This window comes from Pseudophryne corroboree, chromosome 2 (assembly GCF_028390025.1).
Source record: "Pseudophryne corroboree isolate aPseCor3 chromosome 2, aPseCor3.hap2, whole genome shotgun sequence".
In the NCBI taxonomy this organism is placed as follows: domain Eukaryota; kingdom Metazoa; phylum Chordata; class Amphibia; order Anura; family Myobatrachidae; genus Pseudophryne; species Pseudophryne corroboree.
In genome coordinates, this window is record NC_086445.1 from 563,857,432 (window position 1) to 563,874,913 (window position 17,482).

A 17,482-nucleotide genomic window follows, 5' to 3' on the forward strand; every position below is an offset into this window, starting at 1 on the left:
TGTGCAAGGTTCTGATGCCCTTTGAACTTGCCACACGTGAAGTCAGTTCAGACACTGCCAGCCTGAGTCAGGTCATTCCCCTCATCAGGCTTTTGCAGAAGAAGCTGGAGACATTGAAGGAGGAGCTAACACGGAGCGATTCCGCTAGGCATGTGGGACTTGTGGATGGAGCCCTTAATTCGCTTAACAAGGATTCACGGGTGGTCAATCTGTTGAAATCAGAGCACTACATTTTGGTCTGCTGGGGTTCAAAGACCTGCTGGTGACAAAATTATCAAGTCAAGCGGAACGCGACCTGTCAACATCTCCTCCTTCACATTCTCCCGCAACTGGGGGAGCGAGGAAAAGGCTCAGAATTCCGAGCCCACCCGCTGGCGGTGATGCAGGGCAGTCTGGAGCGACTGCTGATGCTGACATCTGGTCCATACTGAAGGACCTGACAACGATTACGGACATGTCGTCTACTGTCACTGCATATGATTCTCTCACCATTGAAAGAATGGTGGAGGATTATATGAGTGACCGCATCCAAGTAGGCACGTCACACAGTCCGTACTTATACTGGCAGGAAAAAGAGGCAATTTGGAGGCCCTTGCACAAACTGGCTTTATTCTACCTAAGTTGCCCTCCCACAAGTGTGTACTCCGAAAGAGTGTTTAGTGCCGCCGCTCACCTTGTCAGCAATCGGCGTACGAGGTTACATCCAGAAAATGTGGAGAAGATGATGTTCATTAAAATGAATTATAATCAATTCCTCCGTGGAGATATTGACCAGCAGCAATTGCCTCCACAAAGTACACAGGGAGCTGAGATGGAGGATTCCAGTGGGGACGAATTGATAATCTGTGAGGAGGGGGATGTACACGGTGATATATCGGAGGATGATGATGAGGTGGACATCTTGCCTCTGTAGAGACAGTTTGTGCAAGGAGAGATTAATTGCTTCTTTTTTGGTGGGGGTCCAAACCAACCCGTCATTTCAGTCACAGTCGTGTGGCAGACCCTGTCACTGAAATGATGGGTTGGTTAAAGTGTGCATGTCCTGTTTATACAACATAAGGGTGGGTGGGAGGGCCCAAGGACAATTCCATCTTGCACCTCTTTTTTCTTTCATTTTTCTTTGCGTCATGTGCTGTTTGTGGAATGTTTTTTGGAAGGGCCATCCTGCGTGACACTGCAGTGCCACTCCAAGATGGGCCCGGTGTTTGTGTCGGCCACTAGGGTCGCTTACCTTACTCACACAGCTACCTCATTGCGCCTCTTTTTTTCTTTGCGTCATGTGCTGTTTGGGGAGGGTTTTTTGGAAGGGCCATCCTGCGTGACACTGCAGTGCCACTCCTAGATGGGCCCGGTGTTTGTGTCGGCCACTAGGGTCGCTTATCTTACTCACACAGCTACCTCTTTGCGCCTCTTTTTTTCTTTGCGTCATGTGCTGTTTGGGGAGGGTTTTTTGGAAGGGCCATCCTGCGTGACACTGCAGTGCCACTCCTAGATGGGCACGGTGTTTGTGTCGGCCACTAGGGTCGCTTATCTTACTCACACAGCTACCTCATTGCGCCTCTTTTTTTCTTTGCGTCATGTGCTGTTTGGGGAGGGTTTTTTGGAAGGGCCATCCTGCGTGACACTGCAGTGCCACTCCTAGATGGGCCCGGTGTTTGTGTCGGCCACTAGGGTCGCTTATCTTACTCACACAGCTACCTCATTGCGCCTCTTTTTTTCTTTGCATCATGTGCTGTTTGGGGAGGGTTTTTTGGAAGGGCCATCCTGCGTGACACTGCAGTGCCACTCCTAGATGGGCCCGGTGTTTGTGTCGGCCACTAGGGTCGCTTATCTTACTCACACAGCTACCTCATTGCGCCTCTTTTTTTCTTTGCGTCATGTGCTGTTTGGGGAGGGTTTTTTGGAAGGGCCATCCTGCGTGACACTACAGTGCCACTCCTAGATGGGCCCGGTGTTTGTGTCGGCCACTATGGTCGCTTATCTTACTCACACAGCTACCTCATTGCGCCTCTTTTTTTCTTTGCGTCATGTGCTGTTTGGGGAGGGTTTTTTGGAAGGGCCATCCTGCGTGACACTGCAGTGCCACTCCTAGATGGGCCCGGTGTTTGTGTCGGCCACTAGGGTCGCTTATCTTACTCACACAGCTACCTCATTGCGCCTCTTTTTTTCTTTGCGTCATGTGCTGTTTGGGGAGGGTTTTTTGGAAGGGCCATCCTGCGTGACACTGCAGTGCCACTCCTAGATGGGCCCGGTGTTTGTGTCGGCCACTAGGGTCGCTTATCTTACTCACACAGCTACCTCATTGCGCCTCTTTTTTTCTTTGCGTCATGTGCTGTTTGGGGAGGGTTTTTTGGAAGGGCCATCCTGCGTGACACTGCAGTGCCACTCCTAGATGGGCCCGGTGTTTGTGTCGGCCACTAGGGTCGCTTATCTTACTCACACAGCTACCTCATTGCGCCTCTTTTTTTCTTTGCGTCATGTGCTGTTTGGGGAGGGTTTTTTGGAAGGGCCATCCTGCGTGACACTGCAGTGCCACTCCTAGATGGGCATGGTGTTTGTGTCGGCCACTAGGGTCGCTTAGCTTAGTCATCCAGCGACCTAGGTGCAAATTTTAGGACTAAAAATAATATTGTGAGGTGTGAGGTATTCAGAATAGACTGAAAATTAGTGGAAATTATGGTTTTTGAGGTTAATAATACTTTGGGATCAAAATGACCCCCAAATTCTATGATTTAAGCTGTTTTTTAGTGTTTTTTAAAAAAAACACCCGAATCCAAAACACACCCGAATCCGACAAAAAAAATTCGGTGAGGTTTTGCCAAAACGCGGTCGAACCCAAAACACGGCCGCGGAACCGAACCCAAAACCAAAACACAAAACCCGAAAAATTTCAAGTGCACATCTCTAGTAAAAAGGGGGACTGGCTGCCGAAATGTGTAAAAAGGGGGACTGGCTGCCGCAATGTGTAAAAAAGGGGACTGGCTGCCGCAATGTGTAAAAATGGGGACTGGCTGCCGCAATGTGTAAAAAGGGGGACTAACTACCGTAATGTGTAAAAACGGGGACTGGCTGCTGCAATGTGTAAAAAGGGGGACTGGCTGCCGCAATGTGTAAAAATGGGGACTGGTTGCCGTAATGTGTAAAAAGGGGGACTGGCTGCCGCAATGTGTAAAAAGGGGGCCTGGCTGCCGCAATGTTTAAAAAGGGGGTCTGGCTGCCGTAATGTGTAAGAAGGGGGACTGGCTGACGCAATGTGTAAAAAGGGGGACTGGCTGACGCAATGTGTAAAAAGGGGGACTGGCTGACACAATGTGTATAAATGGGGACACCGTCTGCCGTAATGTGTAAAAAGGGGACGCTGTCTGCCGTAATGTTAAAAAAGGGACGCTGTCTGCTGTAATGTGTAAAAATGGGGACGCTGTCTGCTGTAATGTGTAAAAAAGGGGACGCTGTCTGCCGTAATGTGTAAAAAGGGGACGCTGTCTGCTGTAATGTATAAAAGGGGCTCTACCTGGTGTAGTGGCGCTACTGTGCAGCGTAATTTGAATAATGAAGACTACTGTGCACTGTAGTATGAATTGCTATTATTTTGTGGTCACGCCCCTTCCCCATGAAGCCACACCCCTATATATTTTTGCGCGCCTACTGTGCGCACTGCCCCTATCTTACATGGGGGGGCGCCAATGTCGTTTCTTGCACTCAGCGCTAAAATGCCTAGTTACGGCACTGCCTCCTACTATATATACTGGGCACAACTAAAATGTACCACAAGTATGGATGGATAGTATACTTGACGACACAGAGGTAGGTAGAGCAGTGGACTACTGTACTGTACTGCTATATATTATATACTGGTGGTCAGCAAAATTCTGCACTGTCCTCCTACTATATAATACAATGCAGCACAGATATGGAGCGTTTTTAAGGCAGAGAACGTAAATATTTTCAGCACACTGAGCACAGAAATTTGCTGCACACTAAGCACAGATATTTGCAGCACACTGAACACAGAAACTGAGAAGACGCTGCACGTCCTCTCGCTATCATCTCCAATGCAAGAGTGAAAATGGCGGCGATGCGCGGCTCCTTATATAGAATACAAATCTCACGAGAATCCGACAGCGGGATGATGACGTTCGGGCGCGCTCGGGTTCACCGAGCAAGGCGGGAGGATCCGAGGCTGCCTCGGAACCGTGTAAAATGGGTGAAGTTCGGGGGGGTTCGGATCTCAAGGATCCGAACCCGCTCATCACTAGTTATAATAAATAATGAGACCTTATGACCAAACAATAAAAATAATAAAATTGGGAGGAGTGGGACTGTCATTACTGTTATACCGAGGGGTGCCTTGATTCCTAAAGTGCCCCTGAATGTATGAGGACACATCTGTATAACAAACAAAAGAGAAATCCACACACTGGATATTGTTTTATATTAACAAATAAAAACACCCTGACACACCACTCATTGTCTCATATTTTACTTACTAAATGAAGGGGTTTATGTTCTATTTGGTTTATATAGTATCCCTGGGAACATGCTGATTGACCAGTATCCATTTGAGTAACCCACATGCATAAGAAGATGCACACCCTGTCCTCAGCAGTCCTACAAACCAGAGGTGACACCACCCACCCACCCATTTCTACAATGCCTGTCAAGTGGTTTAGGGGGCACTGCGTGCAAGGTTGTAATACCAGTTCTGCACATGCACTGTCCCTGAACCTTCAGAGCTGTCCATAAATCGTTGGGTTTACGTGCATCTCTGTATCAGGCCCTTTAGACAGCATTTAGCATTAAGCCCACAACAGTGCATTATAACAACTCCTTGGTTTATGTTATTTTCATGCTAGCATATCTGTTACAACTTGATGAGTTGCAGTGACAACTCACAACATATAGCTTTATTGTTTCATATCCTTTTATATTATGGCACTTTATTACAAAACTTATACCATCCTTTTAAGAATAGTAGTTTATTTAATATAAATACTGTACTGTAATTTACATGTTAAGCGTTTCAGTATGCATCAGCATTACTCATGTGACTGACACAGACCACATGATCAGATTTTCTATAAATGTAAACTTTGCAAATACAATATGTAAACAATTTAATTACAAAACTTATTATTTAATATATTACTTTTCCCTACATACCTAGAACCATTTATTAGTTATACAAATATCTCTATTAATTTTGATACAAACCTGTTACCTGTGCATGTGACCTTGTGGGTGTGTATTTGACACCCACATACTACAGGAGCTTCTGCTACCAGACACTGCACTCTGCACGGGTTGGGTACGGGATCCTGGGGGTCGGAATCCTGGCGGTCAAAATACCGATGCCGGAATCACGAGTGTCAGAATGCCGGCAAGGAGGCGAGCAGAATGAAGCCCCTTGTGGGCTCACTACACTCGCCTTGTGGCAGGATCTGTGGCTCGCTTCACTTGCCACAGGTTCTATTCCCATTTCATGGGTGTCGTGGACACCCAGGAGTGGGAATATCTGTGGTGGCACTGCCGCCATTCAGGTCGATGGGATGCCGGCGTCAGTATTTTGACCATCGGGGTTCCAACTACATCCCCTCTGCACTTACAAGCTTCAGTAGAACACCAATATTTGATATCCCACAGTTACTATTTTGGAAAGGGGTTGATGCCAATGTCATAAAAAAAAAGTTAATTTAAATATGATCACTTGGAGGAGTGACAGTTGGAGCTGTAGAAAAAGAAGAGGCTAGAGCTGTTGCTGTGCTTTGCTTCTTCAGAACAGCAACACAGCTATGAGCGAACCGAGAGAGGCAGCTGAGGAGTGAAACAGCCACGGCAGAGCTGGATGTGTGTAGCCACAAAGAGAAACAGCCACGGCAGAGCTGGATGTGTATAGCCACAGAGAGAAACAGCCAAGGTAGAGCTGGATGTGTGTAACCACAGAGAGAAACAGCCAAGGTAGAGCTGGATGTGTGTAGCCACAGAGAGAAACAGTCAAGGCAGGGCTGGATGTGTGTAGCCACAGAGAGAAACAGCCAAGGCGCAACCAGGGTGTGTGATAGCAGTGACACCTCTGCTTGTTTAGCTGTATCAGTGCCCAGAGCCAAGTAGAGAGAGCCGGAGCTAAAAGTGGGGTATGGGAAGAGAAATTAAGCCTAACCTTCTGTCAGTAAGGTGAAATTTGTCTGGGCTGTAATTGCTAACCTATGTATTGAAGCTATGTGGATAAGGTCTGTGAACATACTACTGTAATACACCTCAGAGTCAAGAGAGAGGAGTTTGTTTTAGCTAGTCCAAAAATAAATTATTTGGCTCACTGCAATGGAAGAATATGGGCTACATCCATCCATTTAATTACCGATTGCAGCAAGACGAACCTAATCCTCACCTCAGTATATCCAGTATTATACATGCACAAGTACTTTTTTAGGTACTTCAGCTTAATACCTTACAATTGATGCTTGTTCAACTGTTATTTGCCTAGGGTAATCATCAACAATTAGAATACTAACTTAAATAAACCTAGGGCCTAATTCAGACTGGATCCCTGCAGCAGCAGCAGCGATTGCAGTCTGTAGCCCTATGTGGAGTGTGCACGCATAGCGGGTGCACTGCACGTGCGCACCCCGGGAGGCCCAGTGAGATGCTAAAAGCATCTCAGGGCTTCAATCAGGCAGAGGTGGTCGTGGGGAGGGAGAGGGCATGCCAACAGCATTAGAAAACCGCTAGATGGGCGCAGTCTGGACAATGCAGGCACGTCTGGACCAGTTGTGGGTGAGGGCCGCGGCGGCTGCGTGATGTCACATGCAGCCACTGCGCCCCGGGACATGGTGAGTAGCGGCCTGCCAGCGTGCAGGAGCAGTGCCTGCAGGGAGCTACTCAGCGGGAGCAGAAGCATCGCCACTGTGTAATGTTTTTGCACTCTTGTGGAGGGGGATCGGGTCAGACATGCGGGGCGGACTAGCATGTCTGGGAAACTAATCGTAGATGTGCTAAATCTGAATTACCCCCCTAGTTTGCAATGAACAGTAACAAATCTGAAGTGCTTCAACAGGTTCTTGGCCAATCATTTAATTATAGACTCTTGTATTTTAAAGTTGTAATACCATATACAGTGTTTGATGTTGTATTTAAAGGTTGCTAAAGTAAATAAAGCATGAACAGGAACAGGTTTGGTAGGGAGATAAAGCATTCAAATGAAGCAAAATAAAAGTAGAATAAAATAGCCTGAGTTAGATCCGTGTAGAAGATGGACGCAGCTGGGTATCCTCAGCCCTCTCATTGAGGCCAGCAATGCCATACCCTCCAACATGACCCGTTCCATTAGGTACAAAGTGCTCTGTTCCTGGATGTCTTTGCCAGTGGCAGTTACAGAGGTGGGGCTTCAGCACAGTCCAAAATTGAACTAGGGGAGCCACATCAACTGCCACCCCAAACACTGCCAAACATCACTGGCCTGGACACAATGGCAGTTGGTGTTGCTCCCCTATTTGAATTTTGGACTGTGCTGCAGCCCCACCTCTGTAACTGGCAAAGAAGTTTAGGAACAGAGAATTTTGTACCTAATGGAATGGGTCATGTTGGAGGATATGCAGAGCAGGTCCTTGGCCAGAGCAACTCCAGATGTGTCCCCTGGGAACAGGCTAGTTGGAGGTCCAGCACTAGGGATGACCATCCCACGCAGCAGCATACCGGAGGGAGATCAACGGTGCACATGCTCCCACACGTGCACAAACTACCTCACCTTCAGCTTCTTGCAACCTATTACAATTACCAAGCAGGTCCCGGACATTGCTAGGCATTATAGAGATGTGCGGCGGGCACTTTTCGTGTTTTGTGTTTTGGTTTTGGTTCTAATTCCACTTTCGTGTTTTGGTTTTGGCTTGGTTTTGCCAAAACCACCCTTTCGTGTTTTGGTTTTGGTTTTGGATCTGGATGGTTTTTGAAAAAATAACATAACAGCTAAAATAACAGAATTTGGGGGTAATATTGCTCCTACAGTATTATTAACCTCAATAGCAATCATTTCCATTCATTTCCAGTCTATTCTGAACACCTCACACCTCACAATATTGTTTTTAGGCCTAAAAGTTGCACCGAGGTGGCTTTATGACTAAGCTAAGCAACACAAGTGTGCGGCACAAACACCTGGCCCATCTAGGAGTGGCACTGCAGTGTCAGACAGGAGGGCAGATATAAAAAAAGGCCCCAAACAGCACATCATGCAAAGAAGAAAAAGATTTGCGATGGGGTAGTTGTATGACTAAGCCAAGCGACACACACAATTGGCCCGTCTAGGTGTGGCACTGCAGTGTCAAACAGGAGGGCAGATATCAAAAAAAGGCCCCTAACAGCACATGATGCAAAGAAGAAAAAAATATGCACCAAGGTTGCTGTATGACTAAGCTAAGCGACACAACCACCTGGCCCATCTAGTAGTGTCATGCAGTGGCTGAATGTCGAGAGTGGGCTGCAATTGTTCGGTTCACTGACAGCATTTCCAGCATGCTCCAGTCACTTTAAAAAAAATCTGTAATTGGTGGATTTATACAGGACTAATACAGCAGTACCCCTGGACTCATATGGCAGTGTCACACAGGATGGCACTTTTCAAAAACTAGGCCCCAAACAGCACCTCATGCAAAGATGTCAAAGAGGTGCAATGAGGTAGCTGTATGACTAAGCCAAGCGACACAAACAATTCCAACTGTAATTATACGTTCAAATCACTGGAATTAATTGACAAGATCACTGTAATTAATAATTATAAATTACTGACATTAATTGACAAAATCACTGTAATTATACGTCCAAATCACTGGAATTAAATGGCAAAATCTCGCTAACGCCTGCCTAGTGAAGTGTAATCTAGATGGGATTTGGTACCGGGGACACAATACCTCCATCAATTGTCTAAATACCACTGCACCAACGCATACCAGGCACATGTCTAACACCAACATAAGTGTCAATGCCTCAGTTATGAGGGCTTCCATCGTCAAATGAAGCTGAACCACTAGTCATGAACATAGGCCAGGGCCTCAGCCGTTCCTTGCCACTCCGTGTCGTAAAAAGGCATATTGGCAAGTTTACGTTTCTCCTCAGACCATTTCAATTTCTTTTTTTGGGTCTTTTTAGTGAACATTGGCTTTTTGGATTTTACACGCCCACTACTATCACATTGGGTATCGGCCTTGGCAGACAACGTTGATGGCATTTCATTGTCTATGTCATGGCTAGTGGCAGCAGCTTCAGCACTAGGAGGAATTGGTTCTTCTTGATCTTTCCCTATTTTATCCTCAAAATTTTTGTTCTCCATTATTTTTTGGGAGTTATATGAGACAATGGGGGTAATTCCATGTTGATTGCAGCAGGAATTTTTTTTAGCAATTGGGCAAAACCATGTGCACTGCAGGGGAGGCAGATTTAAGCAGAGAGAGTTAGATTTGGGTGTGGTGTGTTCAATCTGCAATCTAAATTGCAGTGTAAAAATAAAGCAGCCAGTATTTACCCTGCACAGAAACAAAATAACCCACCCAAAACTAACTCTTTCTGCACATGTTATATCTACCTCCCCTGCAGTGCACGTGGTTTTGCCCAATTGCTAACAAACTTGGTGCAGCAATCAACTCAGAATTACCCCCAATATGCGCCACAGGAATGACTGGAATGACTGATGGACAGGACACTACCACTGGTCTGATGCAGCAAAACACGTTGTTGTTATAATTATTATACTGCAGCAGTGGACATATAGCAGCAGCATATATCGTCACTGTAATTACTGATGACACAGGACACTACCACTGGTCTGATGCAGCACAAAATGTTTTTGTTATAATTATTATACTGCAGCAGTGGACATATAGCAGCAGCGTATATCATTACTGGAATTACTGATGACACAGGACACTACCACTGGTCTGCAGCACAATACACTGACTACACTGTACTGGTCTGCACAACACAGCACCACTTATACAGCTACACTTGATATATGGCAGCAGAGAACACCAACACTGTGAATGGCTGGACTGATGCAGCACAATACACTGACTACACTGGACTGGTCTACACAACACAGCACCACCTATACAGCTACACTGGATATATGGCAGCAGAGAACACCAACACTGTGACTGCCTGGACTGATGCAGCACAATACACTGAGTGACTACACTGGACTGGACAACACTTGCCACCCTACTTTCCTGCCCCAACACACTGACACTGAACACTGAGGACACATCCTGTCTATACACTCTCCAAGACTGGAGTGAAAATGGCAGCGAGATTCCGACAACGGGATCATTATGTTTTGCCGTGTTCAGGTTTCTGAGTCAGGTGGGAAAACCCGAGCCGGGCTCGGATCCGGACTCGGAAGGCAAAGTCCAGTAGCGTTTGGTTCTCTGAGAACCGAACCTGCTCATTTCTACTAGGCAGTACACCAAAAATGTGCAGTATTACTGTGTTCATGTAGATTATGCTATATGAGGGATCCTTACTTAATTGTGAGCAGTTTTGATTGAGAAATACATCATTATACATGTTAAAATCAGTGGCCCTCATTCCGAGTTGTTCGCTCGCTAGCTGCTTTTAGCAGCATTGCACACGCTAAGCCGCCGCCCTCTGGGAGTGTATCTTAGCTTAGCAGAATTGCGAACGAAGATTAGCAGAATTGCAAATAGAAATTACTTAGCAGTTTCTGACTAGCTCCAGACTTACTCAGCCATTGCGATCAGTTCAGTCAGTTTCGTTCCTGGTTTGACGTCACAAACACACCCAGCGTTCACCCAGACACTCCCCCGTTTCTTCAGACACTCCTGCGTTTTTCCCAGAAACGCCAGCGTTTTTTCACACATGCCCAGAAAACGTCCAGTTTCCGCCCAGAAACACCCACTTCCTGTCAATCAACGACAACGGCAACGAGCAAACAACTCGGAAAGACCACCAGTGTTCTTTAAGCAATACACACCTGTACATTCAGAGGTGACATAGATGTAAGTGTTTCCACCATAGTAACATAGTAACATAGTATATAAGGTTGAAAATAGACAATTGTCCATCGGGTTCAACCTATTTGTGGTCTCCTATGCATGATTATTTTGTAAAAAAGTTTTTTTGGGACCGCACTAGTCTTACAGTAAATTATTGATGTCCTCTGAAAAGCTGATTTATGATACTGAATTGCTTCTAAATATAGCAGCTTTATGCACATGGATTAATAATCCTTTTACATATGTATGCAACATAGTGTATGACCATCATTTGTTCTGCAGATCAACTAATTGCGGACATACCCCACAGGAGATGCCCGATCTCTTCTGATCTTGGAAGCCAAGCAGTGGAGGGCCGGGTCAGTACTCGGATGGGAGACCACCTTAGAACACCTTGGTACTGCAAAAAAACTTTTCTGCCCGATCTAGAGTCATCCTAAAAAATATCATTTGGCATTCGGTTCTGTATGGCCTATGATTTCATTTCCTGCGTTAAAATAATCCAGAATGGATATTCTGCAGAACAAATGATGGTCATACACTACATTAAGATGATACTGTGATCATGTGATAACAAGCCTAACTGCCCATACACTTGGATTTCCAGCTATTATTGTGGTATCTAAAACCACAAGAATTATAATTAAATTAGTATTATATTTTCGCCTAGCTAGATTGCTCATGTATGAATTATTCCTATAATTATTTTGTAACAACGAATTAATAAAGCTAAATTTTATCAGTATTGAACTAATATCTATCCTCTGAATTAGAGTGCTCCCACACAAGAGTCTACTTTCCAACTTTCTAGTGTTGGTTTTTCTTTGTATGATTATTTTGTATAAAATTTTGACTGAAGTTGCTGACTGCCGTTCCGATTAACCCCTCTTTTTTATAATAACCATAGTGCTTGACTATGCCCCGTAACCCTGGATATCCTTATCCATTAGGAATTTATCTAACCCATTCTTAAAGGTGTTGACTGAGTTGGCCATTACAACTCCCTCAGGCAGGGAATTCTAAACACGTATCGTCCTTACCGTAAAAAAGCCTTTACGCCGGATTGTGTTGGAATCTCCTCTCCTCTAACCTGAGCGAGTGTCCACGAGTTCTCTGTGTTGATCTAACCAAAAACAGGTCCTGCGCAAGATCTGTATATTGTCCCCTTATATATTTGTAAATGTTGATCATGTCCCCTCTTAATCTCCTCTTTTCCAGTGTAAACATGCCTAGTCTTGCAAGCCTTTCCTCGTATTCCAGCGTCTCCATACCCTTAATTAGTTTGGTCGCCCGCCTTTGCACCTTTTCTAGCTCCAGGATATCCTTTTTGTAGTAAGGTGCCCAGAATTGTACACAGTATTCAAGGTGTGGCCTCACAAGTGATTTATATAACGGGAGTATAATACTCTCATCCCTAGCATCAATTCCCCGTTTTATGCATGCTTATATCTTATTAGCCTTCTTTGCTGCAGTCCTACTTTGGGTACTACTGCTTAGTTTGCTATCTATGAGGACACCTAAGTCCTTTTCCAGTACAGAATCCCCTAATTTTACCCCATTTAGTAGGTAGGTGTTATTTTTGTTCTTGTTACCACAGTGCATTACCTTACACTTGTCTGTATTGAAGCGCATTCTCCATTTCGCTGCCCAAGCTTCTAATTTAACTAAGTCATTCTGAGCTACTCAGCATCCCCCTCTGCATTTATAACTTTACACAATTTGGTATCATCTGCAAAAATTGACACCATGCTCTCTAGACCTTCTGTTAGGTCGTTAATGAAAATATTGAACAATAGTGGTCCTAATACTGAGCCTTGCGGCACACCACTTGGCACTTCAGTCCAGGTTGAAAAAGATCCATTAACCACAACGCGCTGCTCCCTATTATCTAACCAGTTTTTAAACCAAGTGCATATTGTGCTTCCTAGCCCTGATTCTTGTAGCTTGTAGATAAGTTTCATGTGTGGTACAGTATCGAACGCTTTGGCAAAATTTAAAAAGATTACATCCACCTCTTTACCCTGATCTAGGTTTGTGCTTACTGTTTCATAAAAGCCACGTAAGTTGGTTTGACAGGATCTGTCCTTCATAAACCCATGTTGATTCCTTTTAATGACCTTATTGACTCCAAGGAACTTCTGAATACTATCTCTTAGAATACCTTCCAATACTTTCCCCACTATAGATGTAAGACTAACTGGTCTATAATTACCTGGTTCAGCTTTACTTCTCTTTTTGAATATAGGCACTACGTCCGCTATACGCCAGTCTTTGGGAACCATACCTGATATTACTGAATCCTTAAAGATCAAAAATAGCGGTTTTGTAAGTTCAGAATGAAGCTCCATTAGAACCCTTGGGTGAATACCATCGGGACCTGGTGACTTATTAATCTTTAAATGTTTTAATCGGTCACAGACTACTTCCTTGCTTAAATAAGTGCCTATCAGTGGGATATTCTCATTGAGATTATATGTTAGTCACTGAATTGGGTCCTCTAGTAAATACTTTTGAAAAAAACTCATTTAGTGTGTCCGCTATGTCATTATCAATTTTGCTTAAGACTCCCAACTTATCTTTTAAAGGGCCTATACTCTCCTTCTTTAATCTCTTGCTATTAATGTATTTAAAGAATTTTTTGGGATTTGATTTGCTTTCCTTTGCTACTAGTTTTTCATTTTCTACTTTAGCCACTCTTATTTACTTTTTGCATATTTTGTTACATTCCTTATAGTGCTGAAATGACTCTGCTTCCCCGTCAGATTTGTATTTTTTAAATGCTTGCCTTTTCTTGCCCATAAGTTCCTTAATCTTTTTGTTAAGCCACATCGGTTTATGATTTTCATTCCTTTTTTTGCTGCTCGTAGGAATAAATTTGAGTGTATTTTTAGCTAGCAGTAATTTTAGTACCTCCCATTTCTCAGTAGTGTTTTTTCCTAAAAACAAACCTTCCATTCAATATCCCTGAAAAATACCCTCATCTTTTCAAAATTTGCTTTGCTAAAGTTTAGAGTCCTAGTTGAGCCAGTATAGGGCTGTTTATGGAAACTGATATTGAATGTGACCATATTGTGGTCGCTGTTTCCTATGGGTTCCCCTACTATAATACCTGATACCAAATCCCCATTGTTTGTTAATACCAGGTCTAAGATTGCATTGTACCTAGTTGGTTCCTCAATTAGTTGAACTAAGTAGTTATCATTAAGTGTGTTTAAAAACATATTGCCCCTAGCAGTATCACATGATTAGTTTTTCCAGTTTCTCTGGATAGTTAAAATCTCCCATCACTACTATGTCTCCTACTCCTGCTGCTCTTTCAGTTTGCTTTAGTAACAATTCCTCATCAGATACGTTGATACCAGGCGTCCTATAGCATACACCCAATACTAACTTTTTTATTCCTTTTTCCCCGCATGCAATTTCTACCCATAATGTCTCGACAGTGTATACAGTCCCCTCCTGAATATCTTCCCGTATATCAGGTTTTAAAAACGGCTTTGCGTAAAGACACACCCCTCCACCCTTTTTATTTAGTCTGTCTCTCCTAAACAGTGTATAGCCCTCTAGATTTACTGTCCAATCATGAGATTTGTCCCACCAAGTTTCAGTAATGCCTATAATATCATACTGTTTGCTTGCTGCAAGTATTTCTAGTTCACCCTTTTTACCAGTAATGCTTCTGGCATTTACATACATACAACTAAGATAAGTATTTTCCCTTGCGTTAGGGACATCTTTTACCTTATGTAGCAATGATGACCTTTAATCGTCATTGGTTAGTGCTTTGGTAAAATCTCTTTTAGTACCCATGTTAGTAACCTTACCACCTGCTCTTACCCTCCCCCAACTTCTCCCCCATTTCGTTTACTACCGCCATCCCCACTATTCTCAATGCATGACCCGTAGTTTCTAGCTAAACCCTCCCCCCCAGGCTCCTAGTTTAAAATCTCCTCCAACCTTCTAACTATCCTTCCCCCCAGCACCGCTGCCCCTCCTCAGTCAGGTGCAATCCGTCATGACAAAAGAGATGGTACCTGACTGAGAAGTCTGCCCAGTGTTCCAGGAACACAAACCCCTCCTTCCTGCACCAATCCCTAAGCCACACATTTTCCTCCCTAATCTCCCTCTGCCTCCCTGGACAAGCATGTGGCACAGGTAATAATTCCGAGAATATTACCTTAGATGTCCTTGCCTTCAGTTTCTTTCCTAAGTCCCTATAGTTTTCGCAAGGACATCCCACCTTCCGCTAACTTTGTCATTGGTGCCAACGTGCACCAAGACCGCCGGGTCTTTCCCAGCCCCTCCCAACAATCTATCTCCCCGGTCCGCGATGTGCCGTACCCGAGCACCCGGGAAACAACAGACTGTACGGCGATCACGGTCCCGGTAGCAGATTGCCCTATCTGCCTTCCTGATGATAGAATCCCCTACCACCACAATCGAACTAGGTACCTCACTATCTTTTATCCCAACTGCGCCAGAGGGACCGCTCCTCTGGATGCTAGAGGGAGCAGTCTCCTCCGGCACCATCATTTCTTCACTATCATCCTCCGATTTCTCGTCCAGTCGGGCAAATTTGTTCGGGTTTGATAGTTTGGAGATGTCGAGCCTCCCCTTCTTTTGCTTCCTTCTAACTGTGACCCAGCTGGCTACCTGTTCATCATCCTCTTCTACCAGTGACCCCTCCCGCAACTCCTCCACCGTTCAGTCTAAACTTTGCTCGAGATTGTGAATCTCCCTCAGTCGCGTAACGGTTTGCTCTAGATCAGTTACCTGGGCTTCCAGGGCAACCATTCGCACACACCTCGTGCAGATGTAATCACACTTGGCCGGTAGCTCCAGGTGTGCATACATCTTGCACAACATGCACTGAGTGAGGTCCCCAATCACAGCCCCTCCCATATTGTTTGTAAGGTCTAACTCCCTGTTACTCTCAAAGAAAAAGCAGCAAAAATAAAAGGCAAACAATCTCACTTATACAATAATTAAGCTGGCTTAAACTTATCTATCTTTGTGCGGTTCTTGGTCCTTCACTTTTATGCAGCCGTAGTACTCTTCTGCGGCACCTATACTCCACTTAGCAGTTGCAGTTGTTCCAGCTCACTGCACCTCCTTTTAACTCGGCTTCCAGCTCCTGCTAAAAAAAAAAATGACCCTCACACACGCACAATCACAGCCCCTCTGCTACTCCAAGTAAGAGACCCTCTCACTCACTCACAAGGTCAGCCCCATTCAGCCTCACCAGAAGTTTAATGGTACTGCAAATATGTGTGTTCCTGATTGTGTATTATAAAACTCACCTTTTTCTTTATTCTAACTCACCTTTTGCGGTTACCAACTCACACTTACAAATCAAAGCAGCACTTTAAAATACAAGCCCTTACAAAGAGCAAGCTCCAAAGAGTCTAATCGCTGATTATATAGGCTCAGCTAGCTGCTTAAGTCAGCCCCTCCTCCTCCTGATTACTCACACCTGATTCAACCCCCTCCCTCTGGCTTTTCACCTCACTTTTTTTTTCCTCCAAAAAAATAAATAAATAAAACCCAGTACAGATACAAACAAACAAAAAACAGTATAGATACAAACAATCAGATTCAGATTAACTCCCTCTGGCTTTTCACCTCACACTTTTTTTTTCCCTCCAAAAAAACCCCCAGTACAGATACAAACACAAAAAACCCCCAGTATAGATACAAACAATCAGATTCAGATTAACTTTCTCTCACAATATTACTATCCCTATATGGATAGACAGAGAATAATCAGAACTCACCTTTTGCGGTTATCAACTCACACTTACAAATCCAAGCAGCACTTTAAAATACAAGCCCTTACAAAGAGCCCATATGCTTAATATTGGGCCTAATTCAGACCTGATCATAGATGTGCGAAAAACGCACATCTACGATCAAAACCTTAGGCATGCAGGGGGGTGGCCAGCACAGGGCTAGTCTGCCCCCTCCCACAGATGTGTGAAAGGTGAAGGAAGGTCTTTTGTCCACAGCCACAAATGGTCTGGACACGCCTGCACTGTCTGGACCACGCCCCCCATTGCCGCCAAAATACAGACGCATTCCTGTTCACCCTGCGACTGCCTTCGCATCTCACTGTGTGCACATATGCAATGTGGCTGCTGCGCTCACGCACACCTCACTGGGCTTCAGCCTGCGACTACCGCCGCTGCAGCAACCAAGTCTGAATTAGGCCCATAATCTTGGTTCTTTTGCTGCATAGTCTGACAGATGTATGGGTGTAAAAATATATTTTTTACCTGTGCCTTTTTGGGGTATTCAATTGAAGTCTTAAACTGCCGTCTTGTCGGAAAGATGGCAGTTTCTGACTGATTTAGGTCGGAAGGGATTCCGACCTATTCAATGTGTCCCCATTTTTCCTACTAGTCTGAAACCTGTCAGAAAGCATGCTGATCGGCGGCTTAAGCCGCCAGTCCACATGTATTGTCGGAAGCGCAGACGAACCAGACAGGTTT

General features: G+C 44.6%; 1 pseudogene; it reads left to right on the plus strand.

Moving 5' to 3' along the window:
- Positions 1–11,283: 11,283 nt before the first annotated feature.
- Positions 11,284–11,403, plus strand: LOC135052471 (5S ribosomal RNA; annotated as a pseudogene).
- Positions 11,404–17,482: the final 6,079 nt, after the last annotated feature.